Here is a 24,058-nt window from a genome sequence, read left to right as displayed (position 1 = left end):
TCGTCTTACCCATATTGCAAAGATGACCATTTTTAGCAGCAACGTTTGCTTTCATCTATTATTCAACAAATATTAAAACAAATAAGAACACATTATAGATAATTATGGATTATTCAATAAAGATTACCTTGTTACATGTCTCCTTATTGATCCGGATAAATTGAATGTCCCATACATGTCACTATTTGTAGAGATTTGTATGGTAGTAGTTAGCGTTCCTTCCTCTTCAGGGCCCTTTGGATAACATAAATATTTTCCCATCCACCTTTATGGATGGGCACGCTTTGATCCATCAATCTAATAGTACTGGTAATAACAAATTAGTTGACTATATAAGATGAATGAAATATGATGGACCAGAGCAAATTAAACAATTAAATATGAAGTTTTTCTGATTAAAAAATATGAAACATAGTCAATATAATAAAAAAAAAGTTTAAAGAGAAAATTATGGATGAGGTGAGAGGAAACTATAGAAGCATGTGTCCAATGTGCGGTCTGTTAAAAAATCAACAAAAAGAAAACCGATATGTATTCTACTTTTGATATCTGAACAAACTTGTTTTGATGTAGCAGATTATATATTGGTTCTTGTTCTATGGTAATAGAGCATTTCAAAATGAAACTCATTGTGTGTAACTGTAGATTATATATTGGTTTTTCAATTCATTCACATCAACATTTCCCAACATCTTCCATATTGGGAAAATGACTCTTAAGGGTAACTAATTTGTGCGTTTGTTCTCATTTGGTACATTTTTTGTACTTAATATACCATCGAACTTGTTGTTTGTATTTACCATAACCCTTTTGATCGGATTTTGACTTGTGATAGCCGATCAAAGAGTTATGGTGAACACAAACAACAAGTTTGATGGTATATTGAGTACAAAAAAAAAAGGAAAATGACCAAATGAGAACAAATGCAACAATTGGTTACCCTCCTGATTCATTTTTCCTTTACTCATTTACAGCAAATCTCATGTCATCTCATACTGATATTAATGACTTTATGATATTCATTCTTGCTTTTCTTCAAAACATAACCCATGAAAAAACATTATTCATACATATATAACTTTGTAATGCACTTGAATATTTATTAGGAGAATTTTGACTAAGCAAGTGCATTTCATGACTATATTTACATTTCCAGTCAAATGATTTATCGTATCATGGATTCTAGACAAGTCTATAGACGAGTGGAATCACAAGTGCTGTGATTTTTTAGTTTATTTAGCTTTAAGATCGAATTCATGGGATAAGATACAACATCAACATGTACAATATCATGCAGCTTTTGCAGACAAATCACCATAATATACCTTGAGGAAAACGTTTATGCTTATAAATATACCTCTCATACACAGTCATATCCTTTTGTAGAGAGGTGTTGACAACTAACCACAGTAAACATAGCATAGACCATGTTTTAACGAAGTTACCCCTCCGAAACGCACTTCATATACGTTATGGCCATAGAAGGTTGCAGTCTTTGATAATTTTGCAGCTATAATTTCATTTAACTTTTCAGGGAAAATGACTCATGATGGTAACCAACTGTTGAGTTTGTTCTTATTTGGTCCATTTCCTTTTTTTGTACTCAATATACCATCGAACTTGTTTTTTGTGTTCACCATAACCCTTTGACTGACAATCACAGGTCAAAATTCGATCAAAAGGGTTATAGTGAACACAAACAACAAGTTCTTTGGTATATTGAGTACAAAAAAGAAAAAGGAACAAATGAAAATAAACACAATAGTTAGTTACCCTCAAGAATCATTTTCCCTTCCATATTTTCCATGCTAAAATTTAATACCAGTTCTCTTCATGGCAAATAACAAAAGGTAAAAAGGATTAATGGCGAGAAAAAGGTAGTATGGCAGGTGCTGGTGGTGATGGTGTGAAGGTTCTAAGCCTGACAAACCAGTTTCTCTAAATCGGTGAATCACTATGCAAAACTATCTTTTATTCAATTTTTTATTCAATAATTATAAAATCTGATAAATATACAAAAACGCATATAAAAACATTGATAATTCATAAACTATCAAAAGGGTTTGAGAAAAATTACAAAAGGCTCATTGTTTTGGCTTCTTTGTTGAAGAATAAGAAGAAGAACAAACCTTTCATATCAAGGTAACATTTGAATGAATAACCTCTCTCTCTCTCTCTCTCTCTCATTGGTTTCAAACAAGGTTACTCTAGCCTTTAACAAACAAGGGACAAAATTGACACAGAAAAAGAAGGCAAATGATTTTCCTTTATTCACTAAAGTATGAAAGGAAAACTGGAGACAAAAACCAACTTACATCTGCCTATCAATTTAAACTAGGAACTTAGCTGAAAACTAGGAAACAAACTTGACTAGTTGCTAAAGATCAGGAACCACTCATTAGTATCTTTGATTTATTCTAAGCTAATAAAAAAACGTGCATGAAAAAGAGACTCTGAATTAATCTTAACATTTCCTCCCTTAATTTTGAACATTCTCTACTCCAATTAAGCTTCGTATTTCCTCATGCTTCACTCTTGCTATGGACTTTGTGAGGATGTCTGCTTTCTGGCTTTTACCACACACATGTGCCAGTGTTATATCTCCATTTTCAATACACTCTCTGATGAAATGATATCTTATGTCGATATGTTTACTACGTCCATGAAATACTGGATTTTTCATTAGCTCAAAGTTTACTGATTATCCACAAATAATGTTACTGGTGGCACTCTTTGACCTGTGATTTCTGTAAGGGGTCGACGAAGCCATATACCCTGACAAGATGCCATGGTGGCAACTATGAATTCCGTTTCACATGATCATAGTGCCACAAATCTTTGATTTTGTGATGCCCATGTTACCAATTTTCCATTTACATAGAATGCCATTCCCCCTATGCTTCTCTTGTCGTTTTCATCCTTAGCTAAATCACTATCAGTGTAACCTGAAATAATGACTTCTCTTCCTCTTCTTGAGTAGACTACACCATGATTCATTGTTCCTTTTACATATCTAAGAATCCATTTTACTGCTTTGAGATGCTTTATAGTGGGTTTCTCCATAAAGCAACTAACAACACCTACTGCAAATGTTATATCGGGTCGAGTATGAGTCAGGTACCTTAGGCTACCAACAATGCTTATGTACTAAGTTGGGTTCACCAGCTCCTCGTCTCCATTTTTGGTCAAAGTAAGTTTATGCTCCATTAGACTCTTGGCGGGATTGCAGTCAAGCATCCGAGTTTTGACCAAAATGTTCTTGGCATAAGCTTCCTACTATACTGTAATGCCTTTATCTTGTTAGTTTACTTCAATTCCTAGGTTGTATGTCAACATACCAAGATCACTCATCTTAAATCTAACTTTCATCTCCCTCTTAAATTCTTTCACATTTTCTAGGTTACTTCCCATCACTAGCAAGTCATCCACATATACTCCAATGATGAGAGTACTTCCATTATTTATTCTTTTATACACCGAATACTCCTGAGCACATCTTTTGAATCCCAAACTCTTTAGATACTTGTCTAAACATGAGTTTCAAGTCCTGGGAGCCTGTTTCAAATCATAGGGCTTTTGATAGTTCATATACCTTCCCAGGTTCATCCTTCTTCTCGAAGTCTTTAGGTAGTGAAACATAGACCTCCTCATTTAAGTCCCCATTCAAGAATGCCGACTTAACGTCAAGGTTATGCACACGTCACCCGTTCGAGCCTGCGAGGGCCAAGATGACTAGAACTGTTTCCATTCTTGCAACTGGAGCGAAAACCTCTTCAAAGTTGATGCCACATTTTAAACGTATCATTTTGCTACAATTCTTTCTTTGTGCTTCAAGATGTTTCCTTTTGGGTCTCGATTTACCTTGAATACCCACTTCAGGCCTATTGCTCTTCTCCCCTTTGGCACTTCGACCAGGTTTCGAGTACCGTTCTTCTCAATTGCTGCCACCTCCGCTTTCATTGCATCAACCCATTCCACCTTATCTTTTGCTTCTTGCTAAGTAGATGGTTCTTCAATATCTTCAACAATCATTAGCTACTCTTTTGCTTCATATAGGTTGGAGATTAAGCGATATCTCTTAGGGGCACCACCACCGGTGGAGCTTGAGGCAGTGCTACACGAATTAGGTGAAATTGGTGAATTGGGTGTTGACAGTGAGTTTAACGAGGTCAACGAGTGTGATGGACTTTCATGTGGGCTTGTATGAGGGTCCATTTGGTAGTTGGCTGAGACTCATTGTCGGTCCAGTCCATATTTTCTAGAGATTCGTGGCCATCGGGTGTGACTAGAATAGAACCATCTTCTTCATCGATATTTTCTTCACCGCCGAAGCCTTTATCTTTGAAGTCGAAACCTTCAACGGTGAAGCTCATCAATTGTTTTCCTCTGATTTTTGTTGTTCTCTCCTACATCCATATCTTATCTTCCTCAGACACAAAATTTATGCTTACATAAATCGACCCAGTATCAGGATCCAACAACCTATACGCTTTTGTTCCCTTTTCATTCCCCATATATACAACACGTCTACTTCTTTTGTCCAACTTCTTCAGGTAATATTTATCAACCATCATGTGTGCCACGCACCCAAACACCCTTAAGTGACCGACATATGGTTTGCGACTAGTCCATATCTCATAAGGTGTGGAACTCTTCAACGCATTCGTACTTACTCTATTCAATACATAGATGACATGACTCAACGCTTTTCCCCATAATGTGTGTAGAACCTACATCGTCTTTAGGTTACTTTTCACCATTTCAATCATCGTTCGATTACACCTTTCCACCACCCTGTTCTGCTGTGGGGAATATGGTGAGGTGTAGTGTCGATCGAGTCCCTTTTCATTACAATAAGTGGTGAATTGGTTTGACAGGAATTCACCACCTCTATTTCTCTTAGGACTTTGATCTTATCACCAGTTTTTTTCTCCACTTTAGCTCTAAATTTTTTGAACTATTGAAAGGCTTCGTCTTTTGTTTTCAGCGGGTATACCTACATTACTCTGTTGTAGTCATCAACAAGGAGCATGAAATACCTATTACTTGTTGGTGTGGGAGGTGAGACTGGACCGCACAAGTCTTCGTGAATCAATTCAAGTCTTTTATGTGCTTTGAATTGTACAAGATGGATAGGGTTTTCATGATTGTATCTTAATCATGTATGTTTCGCATGGTTGGAATGGTGTAATCATCTTCAACATTCCTTCACATATCCTCTTTTCTGAAATTGATTTCAAGGAAGTGAAGATACTTCAACATGACTTCTCTCAGCTCGATCTTGTACCTTCATGAGTAATCTCATTGTGGAGTCATAGACCCTTAGAAAGTTCTGCTTGATCCTGATCTCGTATCCTCCTTCTGAGAGTTGGACAAGACTTATGATGTTACTACATAACTCAGGTATATAGTATACTTCTTTTAGTTTTCTTTGCTCACCATTTTTGCATTGACAAATGATTATTCCTCTTCCTTCAATTCTAACCTTTGAGTTGTTACCAAACTTTACAGACCCCTGGACTGTTGTGTCTAGTTCCCAAAATTTACTTCTATCTACGATCATGTGGTTGCTGGCCCCTGTGTCTAGGTACCACATATTTGATTCACACCTAATATCTCCATTTAACTTCAGCTTCGGATTCACCTTCTGTTCATTCAGGAATACTTCTCCGGTTTCTTCATTGAAGGATGAAAACAATAAGGCTAGTTCAGTATCAGTATTTTCTTTAATTAGATTACTTTCTTGATTTCTTTCTTTCCTGTGATTCTTTCATTCAGCTGCATAATGCCCAAACTCTTGATAGTTGTAGCACTGTATTTCACTTTTGTCATGGTTGTGGTTTCCCATGTAAATTCTTTCTTTCTGCTAGTAAGATCCACCTATGTCATGACCATCTCGACCACCACATGAACCACCTCAGCTCCAGCATCTACCTCTTCCCCGTGATGACCCACTGCGGTTCCTTTTTAGAATGGATTTAGGACCACCTTCAACTTCTTCTTGTTTCTCTCAGTCTATTCTTAATGATTTAAGAGAAGCTTTTGATCATCTGTATCACCATGCCCCTTCATCAGTTCTTTGTGAGCCTTTAGTCTCCCAATCACTTCTTCTACCATCATTTGATCTAGGTCAAACAAATTGTTTGAGTGTTGATGCTATCTAAAGGAACTTGGTTGGTATTTCCGTAAGTAGCTTCTTCACCACATAGGATTCATCCACATTATCCCCCAAGGTATGCATTGCACTGACTATAGTGTTCTAAAAGGCACGCCATGGCGCACGCTAAGGCGCGCTATGTAGTGAGGCGTGGCTTCGATTTTACGAAAAGCCTCATAAAGTTGTTGTTAGGTGTGGCGCGTGACAAGGCGTGATATGGCGCACCATGGCGCATTATGGCATGTTATGGCACGTGTTTTTCGTTTGAGACACGTTTTTTTTTCTCTTTGTTATGTCTTTTCTAATTGGAGATACAAGTATTGTGGGTTTTTTAACCTTTTGTTATTAGTTATTGATCTAACACTTCTAAAGTGGATTTTACATGTTCACTATCTCCTTCTCTAGTGGTGTCGACATAACTTGTTGTCCAACCTTCAATCGAGTTGCAATCGGATAGAAATAAGAGGAATGCAGTGAGAAGCATAGCAACATGTAAGCATCTGACTCTAAACCTCCGAATGTTTACCTGATTATCTAGAGCAAATATCCCACAAAAATGAAAGAAGATTTCGAAGGATGAAAAGAGATTTAAGGCAAATCAAAAGCATTGGAGAGCAAATTCCTACAAGGTTAAGGGCATATCGATGTTTATCTGTTCAACTTCAAATGATGAAGCGAATAAATTGTGTAGAGATAGATAAGAAGAGGTGGAGACAAATGACGTCAAGAGGATTTTTAATGAAGACTACGTGTAGTAGGGAAAAGGTAGGAAAAGGAAGTAGATAGGTGTGTATCCTTTAGATATAGAAGAAACAAAGCGAATAAGGCATGTATCTTGGTAGGGTTAGAAGAGGATACCTACTCAAGTCGGCACTCCAAAATCACCGTAGAGCAGCTATGGCTCAAAATTTTATATATTCTTATATACGTTTATATGGGGTTTTTTTATCTATTTATCTTTTTATAAAATATCAAAAGACCAGTACACCTTTACTCTGTAACACCGAGTATTTTAGGTAAAAGTTATGCGCTTTGCGATATTGTGGTTTTGGGATTTTCCCATCATCACGGTGTGGTAGTCATTTAATTACCATTTTGTGGTAAGAACCTTGCTACAAAGTGGTGGCGGCTGGGGCTCAAAACTTTAGATCTAGGGCTTTGGGTCTATTTAAAGGATGTGATGGCTAGGTTCAGCCTCCAATACCCTCCCAAGTCTAGAGAGCAAACCTTATGTGACATCCCCATTTTCAAGGCCAGAAAAGACCGATTTTGTTTATGCTTTATAAAAATAAGAGTACTTCATTTTATAAAAATGTTGCGGAATTTGTTCCCAGAAAAACATGGTAAATACGTTATTAAAACATTTTCGAAGAAACGTATTTATTTCATTTTAAAACGTTTGGGATGTCATCGTTAATACAGAAACATAAGCATAAACAGAACTTACAATTATTTACACTAGTGATCTACATCTCTTTAAATCTCTCAGTGTAATGTCACTTCATATCAACACCTGTGATATAAATAAACTGAGTGGGTCAGGTTGGGAAACCTGGTGAGTACATAGGGTTTTCAACCCACAATAATATAATTATTATGTTTAAACAATCAAACAATCAACCCAATTACCCATCCCCATTATCTTCTTTATTCTTAAGGATCTACCCTAAGAATCAGCTATTTCTCATTCATTCATTCCTAAGGATCATCCTAAGGAAACAACATGAAGTCCATTGTTGACAATGACACATTGGTCAAGCGCAGCTGCTAATATTGTCACTTAGGCTCAGCTGCCAGAATTAGGACATTTTCTATGAGGCGCTTCTGCCGGTATTGACCTTTAAACACTACTGTCATGGTCATAAGGCTCCCTATTAGGCGCAGCTGCCAATACTATCCTTAGAGCGCAGCTGCTAGGATGTTTACCATAGATCTAAATCATCTATGGGTTGTGGCGCAGCTGCCAGTGCTCATCTATAGGATACTAGGTCCACTACTGCCAATGTATACCTATAGGGCACTAGGTCTGTACTACTAATGTTCCTCTATTTCAGCTTTTATCCATCATCATTCATCTACCCATGTTTTACCCAACATATTTTGTAGATATAAAATACTTTATACAGTTTACATCATTTAAAACATGTATAAAAATCTTTCACCAGCATAGACAACTAGTATTCAGACAATATGCACACAAAACACGTAATTTATATTAAAATACTTCATATCTATGTGTAAGATGAAAGAGACCATGCACTCACCTGATTAGGTGGTGATTCCAAACTAAGACAGCACTTCGTTATCTCAAAACAATTTTCCTCGACAAAACCTAGTATTAATACCACTAGGGTTTAGTTTTTAACGTTAACCACGACTAATTAATAGTCTAGCTATTATTACTATTATATAAGCGTTAAATAACACTCAATATAACTCATAATAATAGCCTAAATAATTATTTTAAGGTCCTAATAATGTTACTATAATTAAATAAAATCTATATTAAATATAGTATAGGCGTAGCTCACTTACAGCGAGTTTTTATTAAAAACCAGGCTTCGCTGGAGCAGCGTTTCCAAGCCGAAAGCTTTTCTTCTTGGAGCCGTCGAGCGCTCCGGGGCTTTCTTCTCGTGCTAGGGAGGTTCCGTAGACTTGGGAGGGGTTTAGGGAGGCTAGAGAGAAGTTAGAGAGAGAAAGAGAAGCTTATGGTATGAAGAAAATATGAGGAGTTCACCCTTGTATTTATAGGAGTTTTATAGTAAAGTAGTCTCTAAGCTTCGTCCGTAACTTTTGCATACGAGCTCCGTTTTTGTCTTTCTTTTTACCGTTGAGTTCCTATTAATGAGATCTTCAACTTTCATTTAGACCTCGTTGGCTAATTCTCATTCTATCTCGGATTTACAAAACTGTATCGAATTCGCCGCGCTCGAAAAGTAGGGACTAAGCTTCGTCCATAACTTTCGCATACGAGCTCCATTTTTTCTGTCTTTTTGCCGTTGAGTTCCTATTAATGAGAACTTCAACTCTCATTTAGACCTTGTTGGCTAATTCTCATTCTATCTCGGATTTACAAAACTGTATCGAATTCGTCGCGCTCGAAAAGTAGCGACTAAGCTTCGTATATATCTATCTCATACTATCTCCGTTTTCAACGTTCTTTATATCCATGCGTAGGTAAAAATAATATCTACAACTTTCATTTTGGCTCCGTCGGCTAATTCTCGACCGATCATAAATTTAACACTAGGAGACGTTTAGACTGTTAAATGACCGCGAAGAATTCGTAACTCTTTCATACGAACTCCGTTTTCATCCATCTTTTTACTGTTGAGTTCCTATTAATGAGATCTTTAACTCTCATTTAGGTCGCGTAAGCCAAAAACCGCTCGAACTAAAATTCGAGTTTCGGGCTGTACACTACTAAGCTGAAACTTTGAAAAATCATAACTTCCTCATACGAAGTCAGATTTGGGCGTTTTTTTACGGATTTTCTCATTTTAACATACTCTGCGACTTTGGTTTAGATAACTAAGGCTAAAAAGTCTTCTATCATAAATTCACTTTTTACGCTTCCCGGTGCCGTGCCGGTTTTGCCGTAAAACTTCGACGGGCCATAACTTCTTCGTTATAACTCAGATTTCGGCGTTCTTTATATGTACGGAAACCTTGTGACATATACTATAACTTGGTTAAAATTATTTATTCTAAATAATCTTTTGCCGAAAAGTCATTTTCGACCCATATTGCCTCTAAATTGACTAGCCCGGATCTACGGGCGTTACACCTTAATCCCTTGTTTCCATTCTTGAGCTTGTTTTGGTGCTTTTGGTGATCTTTGAAAGAAGGAGAGTGTGACATCCCCAATTTCACAGCCAGAAAAGACCAATTTGTTTATGCTTGCTTTTAAAATCATAGTAATCTTTTAAAGAAAACAGTTGCGGCATTTGTTCCCAAAATAAGATATGATAATAACTTATCAAAACATTTCTCAAAGAGAATGAATTTTTATTTAATAATCAAACCTCGGGATGTCATGCTCCGATACAGACATATAAGCATAAACAGAACTTACATTTAATTACACTAATGATTTATATATCCTTTAAATCTCTCTGTGAAATATGTCTTCGTATTAATACCTGTGAGCATATAGGGTTTTCATCACACAATGTTATATCATATATTTATAAATATAGAACATTCAAACTTGTACAATTTCACCATATAAAGGCAACTCTTATCCCGCCCCGTCGATCCTCACAACGACACGATCTAAACTCTCGTATCTAAAATTTTCCTCTTTACCCGATCCTTACTCACGAATCTAAAACTATTATCTTCACCCGATCCATACTCACGGATCTAAAACTACCTTTTCACCTGATCCATACTCACGGATCTAAAACTAACCTTTTCCCCTGATCCATACTCACGGATCTAAAACTAACCTCCTGATCTGATCCAGACTCCCGGATCAATAATTGTAGCCAATCCATACTCCCGGAATAGGGACAATTAACTATACCTTAATCCTGATCTGATCCATACTCCCGGATCAATAACTGTACCCAATCCATACTCCCGGACAAGGGACAATTAACTTAGTCTTAATCCATAATCCCGGACTAATAACAAGTTTGATCTCTTTACCTGATCCATACTCCCGGATCTAAAACTAACCTCTTGGTCTAATCCATACTCACGGATCTAATACTAGCCTCTTGATCTCATTATCCAACTCATCCTTTTATCACACACCAACTATCTCATCTACCAATGTTCTACCCAACATATTTGTAGATATAAAATACATATACAATTTAACTCATTTAAAAACTATATAAAACATCCATTCCACACTCATCTCAAATAAAACACAACAATATATAAACACATAGCACGTATTTTATAACAAATACTTCATATTGATGTGTTAGAAGAAAGTAACCATACACTCACACATATAAACATCTTTATATTATACACATAGCACGTATTTCATAGCAAATACTTAATATTTATGTGTTAGAAGAAAGTGACCACACACTCACACATTTAAACATCTTTATATTATACACATAGCACATATTTCATAGCAAATACTTAATATTTATGTGTTAGAAGAAAGTGACCACACACTCACACATATAAACATCTTTATATTATACACATAGCACATATTTCATAGCAAATACTTAATATTTATGTGTTAGAAGAAAGTGACCACACACTCACTTGATTAGAAGATGATCGGACAGCACTATGACTTGTAGAAGTAGTATTCTTCGGTAGATCTGGAAGATCTTCACAAAAACCGGGCTCCTCGCGGGCAAAGCTTCAGCTCGGGACTCGCTTTGGGTCTCGGGATGATATCGGGGCTGCGGGAGGGGGTGGGGGGTTAAAATAGGGCTTAAAGGGTGTATCGGGAGTAGGAGAGAAGAGATAGAGCAACCAAAATCGGCTGACCCTTGATTTCTATTTATAGGGTCATTTTTCAGCTCTCACGTCGTGAATTTTAAGTTCTCACATCATGAATTCAATAGTCATCAGGTGCGTCATCACCACTTGCATCTGTCAGGCTCCAAAAGTCATAAATACTGAGTTCACGTCGTGAACACTGTATTCACGTCGTGAACTCTAACAGTTTTGGGGTTTCGCGCCCCGAACTTCAGAAATTCATAACTTTCGCATACGAACTCCGTTTTCGACGTTCTTTATATCCACGCGTAGGTGAGATTATGCTCTACAACTATCGTTTAGACTCCATTGGCTAATTTTGAATTTAATTTAAATATATTATTAATATATTATTTCTAGTAGGTTGGGAGAGGAAAACTCTGTTCGAAATTCATAACTCCTTCATCTGACGTCCGTTTTCGCCTATCTTTTTGTCGTTTTACTACTATTGATGAGATCTTAAATTTTCTTTTAGATTGTTTCGGCTAAAAACCACTCGATCTCAAATCGAGTATTCGAGCTGCATACCGCTAAGTCGAAACTTAGAAAAATCATAACTTCCTCATACGAAGTCAGATTTGGACGTTCTTTTTATACACGCTCATGGTTTAACGAAATCTACGACTTTTGTTTAGATTGCTAAGGCTAAATATCACTCTAATGTAAATTCACTTTTTACGTCATTCAGTGTCGTGCCGGTTCTGTCGCGAAACTTCGACAGGTCATAACTTCTTCGTTATAACTCGGATTTCGGCGTACTTTATATGCACGGAAACCTTGTAACATATACTATAACTTAGTTAAGATTATTCATTCTAAATAATATTTCATCAAAAATTCATTTTTGATGCCTATCGTCTCTAAATTGACTAGCCCGGATCTACGGGCATTACAGAGAGCATATTGGTACAAGGAACCTTTTGGGAAGTTCAAGGAAAGGTTTCATTTAAGCAGTTTTTAGACTATTCTAAGGCCTCTTATCCAAATCTTTTCATGTAGAAATTAATATCTAGATGACATGGCCCTTTTAGTGGACTTTGAAGGGTTAGTTCCATTAAAGTTTGCAACTTTATGGATCATCGAGGTCCCAAATGCATTATATATCTCAGATCTATCATCTACATTATATTGATGTCATGGATGGGTTTTGACCCCATGTCTCACCTTTTTAACCTAATTTGGGATGAGACATGCATCGGACATGCATGTCTTTAAAGAAAGGATTTTTATGAAGCTTTTTGGGTGCTAGGAAGCTTTCTAGAAAGTATGTGTGTTGAGCTTAATGAATTAGGAGCTTAATCCATTAAGTTGTTTAGGCCAGTTCACACGACGTGGTGGTGGGTTTCATATACATCTCTTTTTCCATGTGGTTGCCATAGCATGGTCAATGGTTGGCCACAACAAGATGGTTGACCGTTGATCATTAACTTTTAGACTAGGTTGAATTTTAGGTAATTTGTTAGTTTTAGTTATTAGTCTAAGGCTTGGCCTTCTGTGACTCATTTGGTGGTGTGTGGTTCTGGCGTCTCGACCTTGTGAGTGGTGGTGTTGTCTACTCTGATGAACAAGGTGAGTCTTCTCACTATAATATGTATAATGCTAGATTGTTTTTGTGATTCTTGCATGTATGTTGGACAAGGCCCCTTATGTATGTTGGGTGGGGCCTGTTCTATACGTTGGGAGCTGATGTGCATAGATATACCTTACAATTTTAAATTTGTAAACCTAACTAAACTTATCTACTAATGCACTTATAGGCAGTATACCTAGTCAGATTATAATATAGAAAAGTAAGACGGCTATCGAACTTAGGGAACGTTTTTTAGCTAATAAAATAACTACTATAAATTAATCTAAAATAATAACTAAAATGGGGAATTTTATCTTATTTTTCATGTTCAAATTAACCTAACTACTTAATTTACTCAAAAACTACCTAAACAACTAACTAAGATAATTGTAATCAAGATAATGAAGACATTTTCATTTAGCTTTGAATCCCCCTTTTTCCTATGGTTAGTTTCAAGATATGGATTAACTCATTTTCTTACCAATATAAGAGTAATTAGAATCTTAGTCCGATCTCTTAACATTTTTACCAATTTATGAACAACTATGCAATGGTCATACATAAGTCGACACTAAATACATTAATTAAGATTATTTTGCTATGTAAGATAAATCTAGGATGTATTACCTTTGATTCAAGACAAATAACCGAACACAATTATGATTAAATTATGTTCTATAACATAGTTAAATTTCTTACCCTTATTACTAATCTAGGATTTGATTAATCACTAGCTCTATTAATTTACTGATAGTAAACAACAAGGTAGATAAGTTCATGCCCCTAAAGTGATCATTCAACTACACATAACTTGAATCTAAAAAACAAAGATTAAAACTTTTAACATGCTCGGTATTGATAAATCAAACACAAGCTAAACCATTTCATAATTCCATAAAAAAAAACTAACAAATAGTATTAGGGTTCATCTACACTAAACGAAAGCCTAATGATTTAGTTCCTAATTGTAGAAAATAAGCATATAAACACACAAGAGATTAAAAAAGACATGATCAATATAATGAAAAAAAAAATTTATGATGTGATCTCTTGCTACAATATTCAAAAATCTTGATCTCCAATCTTCTAGTGGTTAATTCTCGCTTTAAATTGTTGTCGTGATCCTGATTATGATGACATGTGCATAATTGAAAATATCTAGTGAATCATACAAGAATCAAGAACACAATGAGTAAATAATCACGTTTAAGCTCTATTAGAAGAGTAAGAGTACAAGTGGGTAATGTTTTTCTCTCATTAAACTAACTCTCCAAATGGGTTTCTTACATAATGGGAGTCACTCACTTCCAAATTATAGGAAATACTTAACCCATTTACACATACAAGAGGGTAAACCTAAACTCCACATCTAAGGAGAACTTTGCACCCTAACATTCTCCCCCTCAATGTTAGGATTGGATGACCCGACTTCAGTTTCCGAACAAGCTCGCACGATCAAGACCAACTCTCCCTCGAAGTAACACTAGTATTCAAATCCGCAAATGAATACTCGAGAAGCTTCGAATACCATTTCTACATTCTCCCTATTTTTATAATCAACAAGTAATTATAAAACCCACAATTGACGAGAAGTGCTTGAGGAATAAACTTGAGAAATCTACCCCTTGATGTGTGCCAAAAATGAATCCGCGAAAAACTTGCACGAAAAGCAATCATGAAAAAGCCAAGAAAATTTTCCAAATTTTTGAAATTTTTTGATTTTTGGGTGAGAGATGCAAGAATTTCAAAATCTAGGTATACAGTGTCAATATCAAAATTCTACAGGGACCTGTTATCCCAAAAACAGCTTCTATTGCGAAATTTTACCCTAAATGTGTAACTGGGCATCAAGTGTCAATTCACATAAGCTTTAGGGACCCGATACATAAATTCCTCCCATGTCACATAAAATTAAACCAAAGTCAAAAGTGGGTGGTTTCTGTCAATTCGTTGAACCTTCAGGGATGTGAAATGAAAATCATGCATTATTCACAAAGATTTACACCAATGTCGAATGTGGGTGAATTTTTCCGTTTCATTAAAAGTTCAGGGACTCAAAATGCAAAATTTTGTTTTCTTCCCCAATCTTGTTTTCCAGATACGATCAAGCATATACAGTGAAGACCTCATGACGAAGGACTCTAAATCCAACCACCCTTAAATTGATTTCCACAAGCCGATGCCTTTACGTCAATCCATACATCGAAGGTGTTATTTAACATCACCTCACACATCGAACACACACTCCACTGATGTGAACTCATAGCGAAGACTCAATTTTGATTTTCACAACAACTAAAAAATGTTTGACTTGTGCTTAGCACCTATCGCCTTAGAAATCAGGAGACTTGACTCACAAAATTGATATAAACCCAAAATTAACTTCGATCCCAAAAACATAAGTTCTAGTTATGAATGAGAACTAATTCAAACATCAAAATTACAAATCACCCTTCGAACTTCCCAAATCCAATACCAAACAACAGAAATTCGATTTTGATTGTAACCATTACAGGATATCAAGAATCGAATCTGACTTTAAACTCTTTTGAATCAAAATCAATTAACACAAATTCGATGTTGTGATTCGATTTACAACTCCAACCAAATACGATTCCAAACATACGATACAAACAGTCAATGTCAAACAAAATCAGTTTGACTCCAAGAACTAACAGTCAAACCGTATTCGAGGCTATAAACACTAACATCAGGCCAATTCGAGTACAACGGAAATTTGATTTCAATTTCAAATGTCCTTTCAACCATTCGATTCAATCTGTAAGTGTAAATCGAATTCACTTTTATTGATGAAATAGAGAGTGAAATCATGAAACACAAGAACAGATGAGAACGAAATATAGAACTGAATTCATGAACAGTAAACAAATTAACATTTTAGGCTCAAACCTGATGAACAGTATCGAACATGTGATCTGGGATTGAAAGAATTCAATTTATTTGGGCTTGATGAACAGTTAAATTCGAAATATTGGCCGAAAACAAAAAATTGATTTCAAAATTAATAAAAACTAGTGTAGGAGCTTTGCATGGGTTAGAATGGTAATTGATTTTTTTTTTGTTGAATGTGTATGTTGCTATGTACTAAAAGATGTAGAGGATGATGATAGGGATGAGTAAAATGACCGAACTGGCCGGAACCGGCCTGAATCGGACCGGAACCGGGAACCGGCTTCGGCCAAAATCAAGAACCGAACCGGCTCGGCGGTTCTACCGGTTCCCGGTTCCTACCGGTTCTTATCGTGTCTTCAAATGTTGGAACCGGTCCTTGAAAAATAGCATCAATACGGTTCCGGTTTTTGCCGGTTCTACCGGTTCCGGTTATATCGGTTCCGGTTCCTACCGGTTCCCGGTTCTAAAAATCTACAAAACTAACGTCCCGGTCCCGGCCCGACCGGTTCTATCGGGTTCCGATTTCGGTGCCGGTTCCGGTTCCGATACCGGTTCCGACCGGTTCCCCGGTCCATTTGTTCATCCCTAGATGATGATATAGCAAAACTGTAGTAAGGATCAGTTTCTTCCTTTACAAAATAACAAAATCATACAAGCACGTTTTAGATTTGCAAGAAGAAAAAAAAAAGAGGTTGCATTAGGAAATGATTTTATTACTATTCCTTGATGTTAGTACAACATGAGGTTAACAACCGAAAACCCACTTACATATCTCCCTAATATTTCCTTATCTGCATTCCGCAGATATTCAATAACAACCGGTGTTTAAAAAAAAAAACTAATTGTGTAAAGATGAGTAAAAAATAAATGAATATATAAAGTCACTTTAACTATTAAATCAATCAACGTTTACTAAATAAAAAAACTAACATTGTGGCAAAGAATTCAGAACTATAATAAGAGAGCCTTCTCCTGTAAGCAATAAGATCATTTGGGTCCTATCTCTACAATTTCACCTTCCAGTACAATAGATCAAAATTCATCATGTAACTAAAATACTTGAAATAAAAAACAATTATGTTACATTTTTATGCTAAGGAGTTACCCGATATAATATTGAAACTGAAATTTACCCTTCTCAATCATTTAAAATACTATATATACCCAGATCGGTTTTTTAAAAGTATTTTTACTATTTTATAATCTTTTTTTGTAAATTGAAATGAATTAAATTTTAAAAATAAATACATAAATAAGGACAAAAATGCCTTTACCTTCAAAATCAGAAGAACCCGGTTGATGTAATTCTCTTCTTTATAAAATCATTCAATTAATGATTTTATACAAATTAGAAAATTCCTCCAAGAATAACATTCATATTTAGGGGTGAGCATTTGGACCGGTGGACCGGACCGGACCGGACCGTTTTTTTGGACCTCCGGGCCGGTTCTCGGTTCTCAAATTTCTCTCCGGTCCGGTCCGGTTTTTTTCCCGGTTCGGTCCGGTTTTTACCGGGTTTAGAACCGGTTGGACATGATTAAGATTTTTTGTGACGTTTTTTAAACACTCATAACTCATTCGTTTTATGTCGGATTGATATGCGGTTTTTTCCAACATTTAGTTTACAGTTTGTAGATGAATTTAGACTATAATTTTGTTTATTTTGGTATTATATTCACCGCGTTACAATCCTTCAAAGTAGAGCTATCAAAGCTAAAAAAATTCAGCTTTTCAGCAAGATTTTGTAATCTGTGACGTTTTTTAAACACCCATAACTCATTCGTTTTAAGTCGGATTGACCAGAGATATTTTCCAACATTTAGTTTACAGTTTGTAGAGGAGTTTAGACTATAATTTTGTTTATTTTGGTATTATATTCACCGCGTTACAATCCTTCAAAGTAGAGCTATCAAAGCTGAAAAAATTCAGCTTTTCAGCAAGATTTTGTAATCTGTGATGTTTTTTAAACACCCATAACTCATTTGTTTTAAGTCGGATTGACCTCCGGTTTTTTCCAACATTTAGTTTACAGTTTGTAGATGAATTTAGACTATAATTTTGTTTATTTTGGTATTTTATTCACCGAGTTACAATCCTTCAAAGTAGAGCTATCAAAGCTGAAATATTTCAGCTTTTTAGTATTATTTTATACTATAATTCCGAGTCCGCGTTTAACACATGTGGTAGAGTTGTAAGTGAGTATCAGACTAGTTCATCGACATTGATAGTTGAAGCTTTGTTATGCACCCAAGATTGGGTGATAAAGTCTACAAATCCGATAGTTGACAACGTTGATGACATCTTGAACGATGATGATATAGCTTTGGGTAAAAAAATTACAATCTTTATTCTTTTTTTATACAATTATTACTTTTTATTAAATACTAACAATATTTTCATTTGTGTTTATATAGAGGAAAAATAATGGATGATAATGATATGGGGAAGAGGCCAGTCCAAGATTAGATTATTACTTTATGAAGTTTGTTAGTTTGATTGATTTTAAAGTTTAAATTATGATTTTTGTTGTTACGGTAATACTTTTATATGTTTGTCTTAAAATTGTTTAACTTTTGTTGGTAAACTTGATTTATATGTTAGTTGTTTTTATTTGGAAAATTAATTTTTGCAAATTGCAAGTTATAATATTATACATCAATGTAGATTAGTTAGGCATGAAACGGAAACATATTAATTTTGCAAGTTATAATATTATACATCAATTTAGATTACATATACTCTATGCAATTAAAGTTGTACCGGTCCAAACGGGTTCAAAAATCGGAAAACCCGGACCTGGACCTGGACCCGGACACGGACACGGACACGACTCATCCGGTCCGGTCTATGGTCCACAAAATTCTCCATAACCGGTCCGGGCCGGGCCGGTCCAAATGCTCACCCCTATTCATATTCATAAAAATCAAAATTTCATTTTAAGTGTCTCATGCAAAATTTTCATTGCATCACTTAACACGCAACACTCATTAAAATACTCCAACAAAACTCTCAAAAGCATAATGGTGTATTATATCAGTAAAGATTATTATTTCGTTTCTTTTACTTTTCACAAATAATGAAGTCTTGAAGCCTTACTTTCAATGTAAAATGGTATCAAATAAAAACTAAAAACCAACCTAGTATGGTACAACAAAGTCCACTTCGGTCCAAAACCCAAGACCCGGTTTGGTACCCGGACCCGATACACCTTAAGCCTAATCGGTTTTTGGTTAAGGTAATTCATGATTGTCGGTATTCGTCCCGTTGCTCATCCCAAGAAGTAATTAGTATTTTAGGTTGTGAAAAGTTTTGCCCAAAATGCAGCAGGATGTTTATCTAAGTATGTAATACGTATAACATCTCTTTCATCATTTGAAATCTTTAAATTTGTAAAAGATATATGAATGTTAGCGTTCAATTAAGTAAAAGAAATTAAAAGAATTAGAGACAGTGTAGTCTTACAGAACACACTCCATTGAGTTTTTCTTAAGTCAATCATTGTAAAGAGAACCTATAAGAGCCAACGGAGGTGATGCAAGAACATGATATCCACCTCCACCTAACCTACAAAGCAAAAGAAGATCATTCGGAATCTTTAAGGATGTCCAAAGAAAAAGAAGAACACGATATCCACCTCATAAACAAAAAATAATGCAATTTTTTAAGGTTTAGAAACAGGGGCTAAAAAATGTAATTAAGGAAATGGACAAATGAATACATTTCAAGAAGCTGTCATTTATGTTCTCCCTTGCGTTTTGCAATGATATATTTGCGAGCAAGAAGCTTTTTGTGATCTTTATCTGTAATATATGCCATGCTTGGCAATATAGTACTTAATTTTTATGCTTTGGATTGAGAAGTGTATACTACGGACCTTGATTTATTCAGATTAATAGCCAAAACACTCAAGTGGTCTTGTAGAATATCAGGTTAAAAACCCTTCAGAAAACAACACAATGTTAGTATAAAAAGAACAAAATCAAAAAAGTTATGCACAAGAAAACGAATAATGACTTACCAAGTCAGCAAAAATGATTGCACTCTTCATGTGGTCAGCTTTCATAGCAATGAAATTATACTTCACATCATCAATAGTTTTCCACAACAGAAAAGCCAAAGAAAGGGACCACTTTTGATAAAGTATCAACTTTCCAATTGGTACACCTGGAAACTGAAAAAAAGACTAAGCATATATTTCTTAGAAAGTAAATGAAACAATCAAACCGACACTGCCAAATAATAGCCACTATTCCTTGAAGTAGTTACTGATATATATACATTTTGGTTAAGATCTTTAATTCAAATGAGTTCACGCATCCTTTTTTTCATTGAGGGATTTTATCGAACATTCGGTGTTCAAAAAAAGGAGTGGATAAATTTCAAATTTTAAAAAAAATTAGACACTTTATTACAATTTCACCCATTCGGTTAACCCCATCAAAAGTCAAGGTGAATGAATTGCACTCACTGCCTGCTCCACATTATATGCTAATGAACAATAAGAAAATATTTCTAGAAATAAATGCATATGTATGTTCTTGATTTTGTTATCTATTAGATGAGGAATGTAACAAATGGAGATTGGAAATTGGGGATTGGAGAGATACTCACAGTGAACAACAACTTTATCGGGAAGCCTCTTGACAATGTGCTTAGCAGCGTATCCCCAATTTGTAGCACTGAACACAAGACAAAAATTAATGAAGATTTATAGATTTAAATCGTTTGTTCTTGATCATATAACATAAGTATCTTTCAAGTTCATATACATATGTTAAACCAAAAGAAAGTAGTGCATCGGTTGTTTGTATCATTGCTATTGATGTTAAATTATAAACTAAACAAAGTAGGTTAAGTACAATCAGTCTATTGTAAAAGAACTGAAGAAGACACATGCAATTTCGAATGAAATAAAAGTACATGAATAATTATAAAAACCGATGTTCTACACCATTTCCGTTTAATTCGCATGCCAAAGAAATCCGAAAATTGTACACACACAAAACCCTGATTGCGTAATTGGAGTTCTAAAATCCCAAATAAAGTTTAATTTTCTTGAAAATCAAGAAATCATTGAATGAATTCAAATATCCATTTGAATGATACCATTAAATGACGTTTTGGAAACACTCACCAGCCTAGATATCTTATAAGCTGGAAATCGGAAGAGGAGAAATGGTATCCTCGACCACCACCGACAGTAGAGACTTCGGCGACTTCTGCTGTCCATCAAGAAACTTTTGACTCATTGAATAACACAATTCCTGCGACAACAAAGTGTTGCAGAGTTTGGGAATGAAGGAGGGCAAGGGATGTAGAAAGAGATTTTAGTCATCATCCGTCTGAGTTCCATCGGTGGGGGGCAAAGTGAAATAAATTCAAAGCGTATGATAGAGCAAGCGACACTGGTGAAATAGATGATTTGAAGGTCTGAGAAAAAAGTTCCCGACATTCACAGCGATTGAAGAGAGAAGGTGGAGGAGGAAGTAAGCGGTGGAGACATCGATCAGAGGATGGAAGGATCTAGAAGAAAAATGTTAACTGGTTAACTCTACAAGGTAACCAGATGAGCAGTACGCATGGTCGGGTACTATTCATAAGAATGTTGTCATTTAATTAGTATATAAATTTATGAGAATATGATTTTGATTTTTTGAATGATCTAAACAGAAAATAAATTTGATCAACAATGGGGTTTGAAATGAAATAGATCCAACAAATCAAAATGATCAAAAATGAAAAACGAAAGAAACAAATCGAAATTTGTAACAACCTGATACTTTTCAAGTCAATGTAACGATCTAAAGTCAAGTATTGTAACCAGTTTTTGAAATAATAAGAATAGCATAAAAAATGAAATGTTCAAAAACCTCAATTGGGATATATAAAGTGATAGATATCGTAACAAGGTTTTCAGAAATATAAAGAACACTAAAATCTGAGTTATAATGAAAAAGTTATGACCAATCAAAGATCCGCAACAAAACCGATAAAACACTGTTAAAGATAATACGCGAAATTCCAATAAAATAATCTTTAGCCTTAGGTATCTAAATGAAGTCGTATATATCATTAAACCGTAAACATATATAAAAAGAATGTTCAAATCTGACTTCGTATGATAAAGTTATGATTTTTCTAAGTTTCGGATATAGCAGTAGACAGCTAAAAACTCGAAATAGAGATCGAGCGACTTTTAGCCGGCACAATCTAAACGATAATCGAGAATCTCGATAATAGTAGTACAATGGTAAAAAGACAGACGAAAACGGACATCGGATAAAGAAGCTATGAATTTTTAACGGACTTTTCTAGTCCCGGCCTGTTAAAAATATATTATTAAAAAGAAAAGTCAAAATTAGCCGACGGAGTCTAAACGAAAGTTGTAAAGCATAATATCACCTACGCGTGGATATAAAGAACGTCAAAATCGAAACTCGTATGCGAGATATATGAATTTCCGAAGTTCGGGACACGAATTCCCACCCTATCAGAGGACTCACCACGTGAGCCTGAAGCTCTCGACGTGAGCCAGTATTGGACAGGTTCTAGGGTCGAGCTGTCAGAAGTCGAGTCAGAGGATGGATAGGATCGAACTCACGACGTGAGCCACTCCATGCTCACGATGTGAGCTCCAAAATTACTCCCTATCTATAGAAATTGAGGCCTTCCGACTTTGGTTGCAGAAATCCATCCTTTCTCCTACTTCTACACACTGTTAAGCCCCTCTAAACCATCCCGAAGCCCCAGTAACACCTCTAGCACACAACACGAGTCCTGACACCCTGAATCTCCAAAAAAAACTAACTCTTTTCCAGTCGAAGTAATGCCCGTGTGAAGCTCGTTTCTTCACCAAAAGCCCGTGGTTACGTCAAGAAAAATCATTCCTAGAAACGAAACGCTGCCCGATTCACCATTTACCAAGTAAGTTCATACCCCTAACTTATCTTTTTATGATTTAAAATGCTTTTATGGGGGGAATACAAGTAGAAAACATTATAGTTACCGAATCAATCACATGTGATTTATAGCTATCAAAACAAGTGGATCTCTTATACTTCAAACTGTGTTATCAAATAAACTATTTCAAAACATTTTATAAACATACATCAAGTCAACTATAACCATTTAAATTGTTAAAACTCTTTTATATGCTAAACTCTTTATTAAAACTCTTTTTAAACTTATATATTGTCAAAATCATGTTTATATAGATATAGTTATATAAGTAAGGTTGAAAGGGCTTCGGACTAATAACTTGCTTTATTTTCTGTTCCTTGTTTGGTTGTGGACTTAGGGTATCTGGTTGTTTTTCTGAGAGTCTTTTGAAGCTTAGTTATATAAATTATGTATATGTATATAGATATAAAAGCTTTTATCTTAGTTCAGCACCTTTGGGTAGCAAAGATGTAAAAACATACACAGTCATTCAAACAACACTACTAGTAAACTATAATAGGTATAGTTTAGGGGTTTACTACTCACTATTTGTAAGAACAATGAAACATACAAGAGTCAGTTCAAACATACTATAACAAGATACAGACAGAATATACTATAATGAGAAACAAGGAGGAACATACTATACACTATACATAGAGAACACATAATATACTAGAACAGACCGAGCATACTATACAAATACAAGAATACTATAACATTAACGTGAGCCACTACTTCATGGTATGACATCATACTGATGTGTCACGTTTTGTAACCAGAGTCTCCTGGAGGGAAAGCGGGCATTGTGTGTATAGATCTATACGAGACTGACAATCCCGCATCCCGACTGTTCGCTACAGTTTGGCCGGTAGGCCAAGGGGTGACAAAAGTCACATCAGTTTTGACGCCAGTAGGTCATCGTGTTATCCACTAGTCAATCAGTATGGTTATAATCATATCACGTTTTACCTTAATTAAACAAACTGGTTTAAGGTAGTTAGTTCATCGGTAGTTAC

General features: G+C 35.5%; 1 long non-coding RNA gene across 4 annotated transcripts; it reads right to left on the bottom strand.

Annotated features, from left to right (window-relative positions):
• Positions 1 to 19,107: 19,107 nt before the first annotated feature.
• On the bottom strand, positions 19,108 to 21,669 carry LOC144998182 (uncharacterized). Of its 4 annotated transcripts, none has more exons than XR_013660185.1 (5): positions 21,235 to 21,669; positions 20,712 to 20,779; positions 20,119 to 20,271; positions 19,819 to 20,039; positions 19,108 to 19,664 (listed from the first exon to the last, which is right to left on the bottom strand). It is a non-coding gene; the product is annotated as an uncharacterized LOC144998182 (long non-coding RNA). The 4 variants fall into 4 exon arrangements; XR_013660184.1 differs by having other exon boundaries at positions 19,975 to 20,039; XR_013660186.1 differs by having other exon boundaries at positions 19,108 to 20,039; positions 20,119 to 20,283.
• Between the last annotated feature and the right edge of the window lie 2,389 nt (positions 21,670 to 24,058).

Source organism: Lactuca saligna, chromosome 5, assembly GCF_052625555.1.
Source record: "Lactuca saligna cultivar CGN05327 chromosome 5, ASM5262555v1, whole genome shotgun sequence".
Classification (NCBI taxonomy): domain Eukaryota; kingdom Viridiplantae; phylum Streptophyta; class Magnoliopsida; order Asterales; family Asteraceae; genus Lactuca; species Lactuca saligna.
This window is presented reverse-complemented; position numbering and strand designations above follow the sequence as displayed.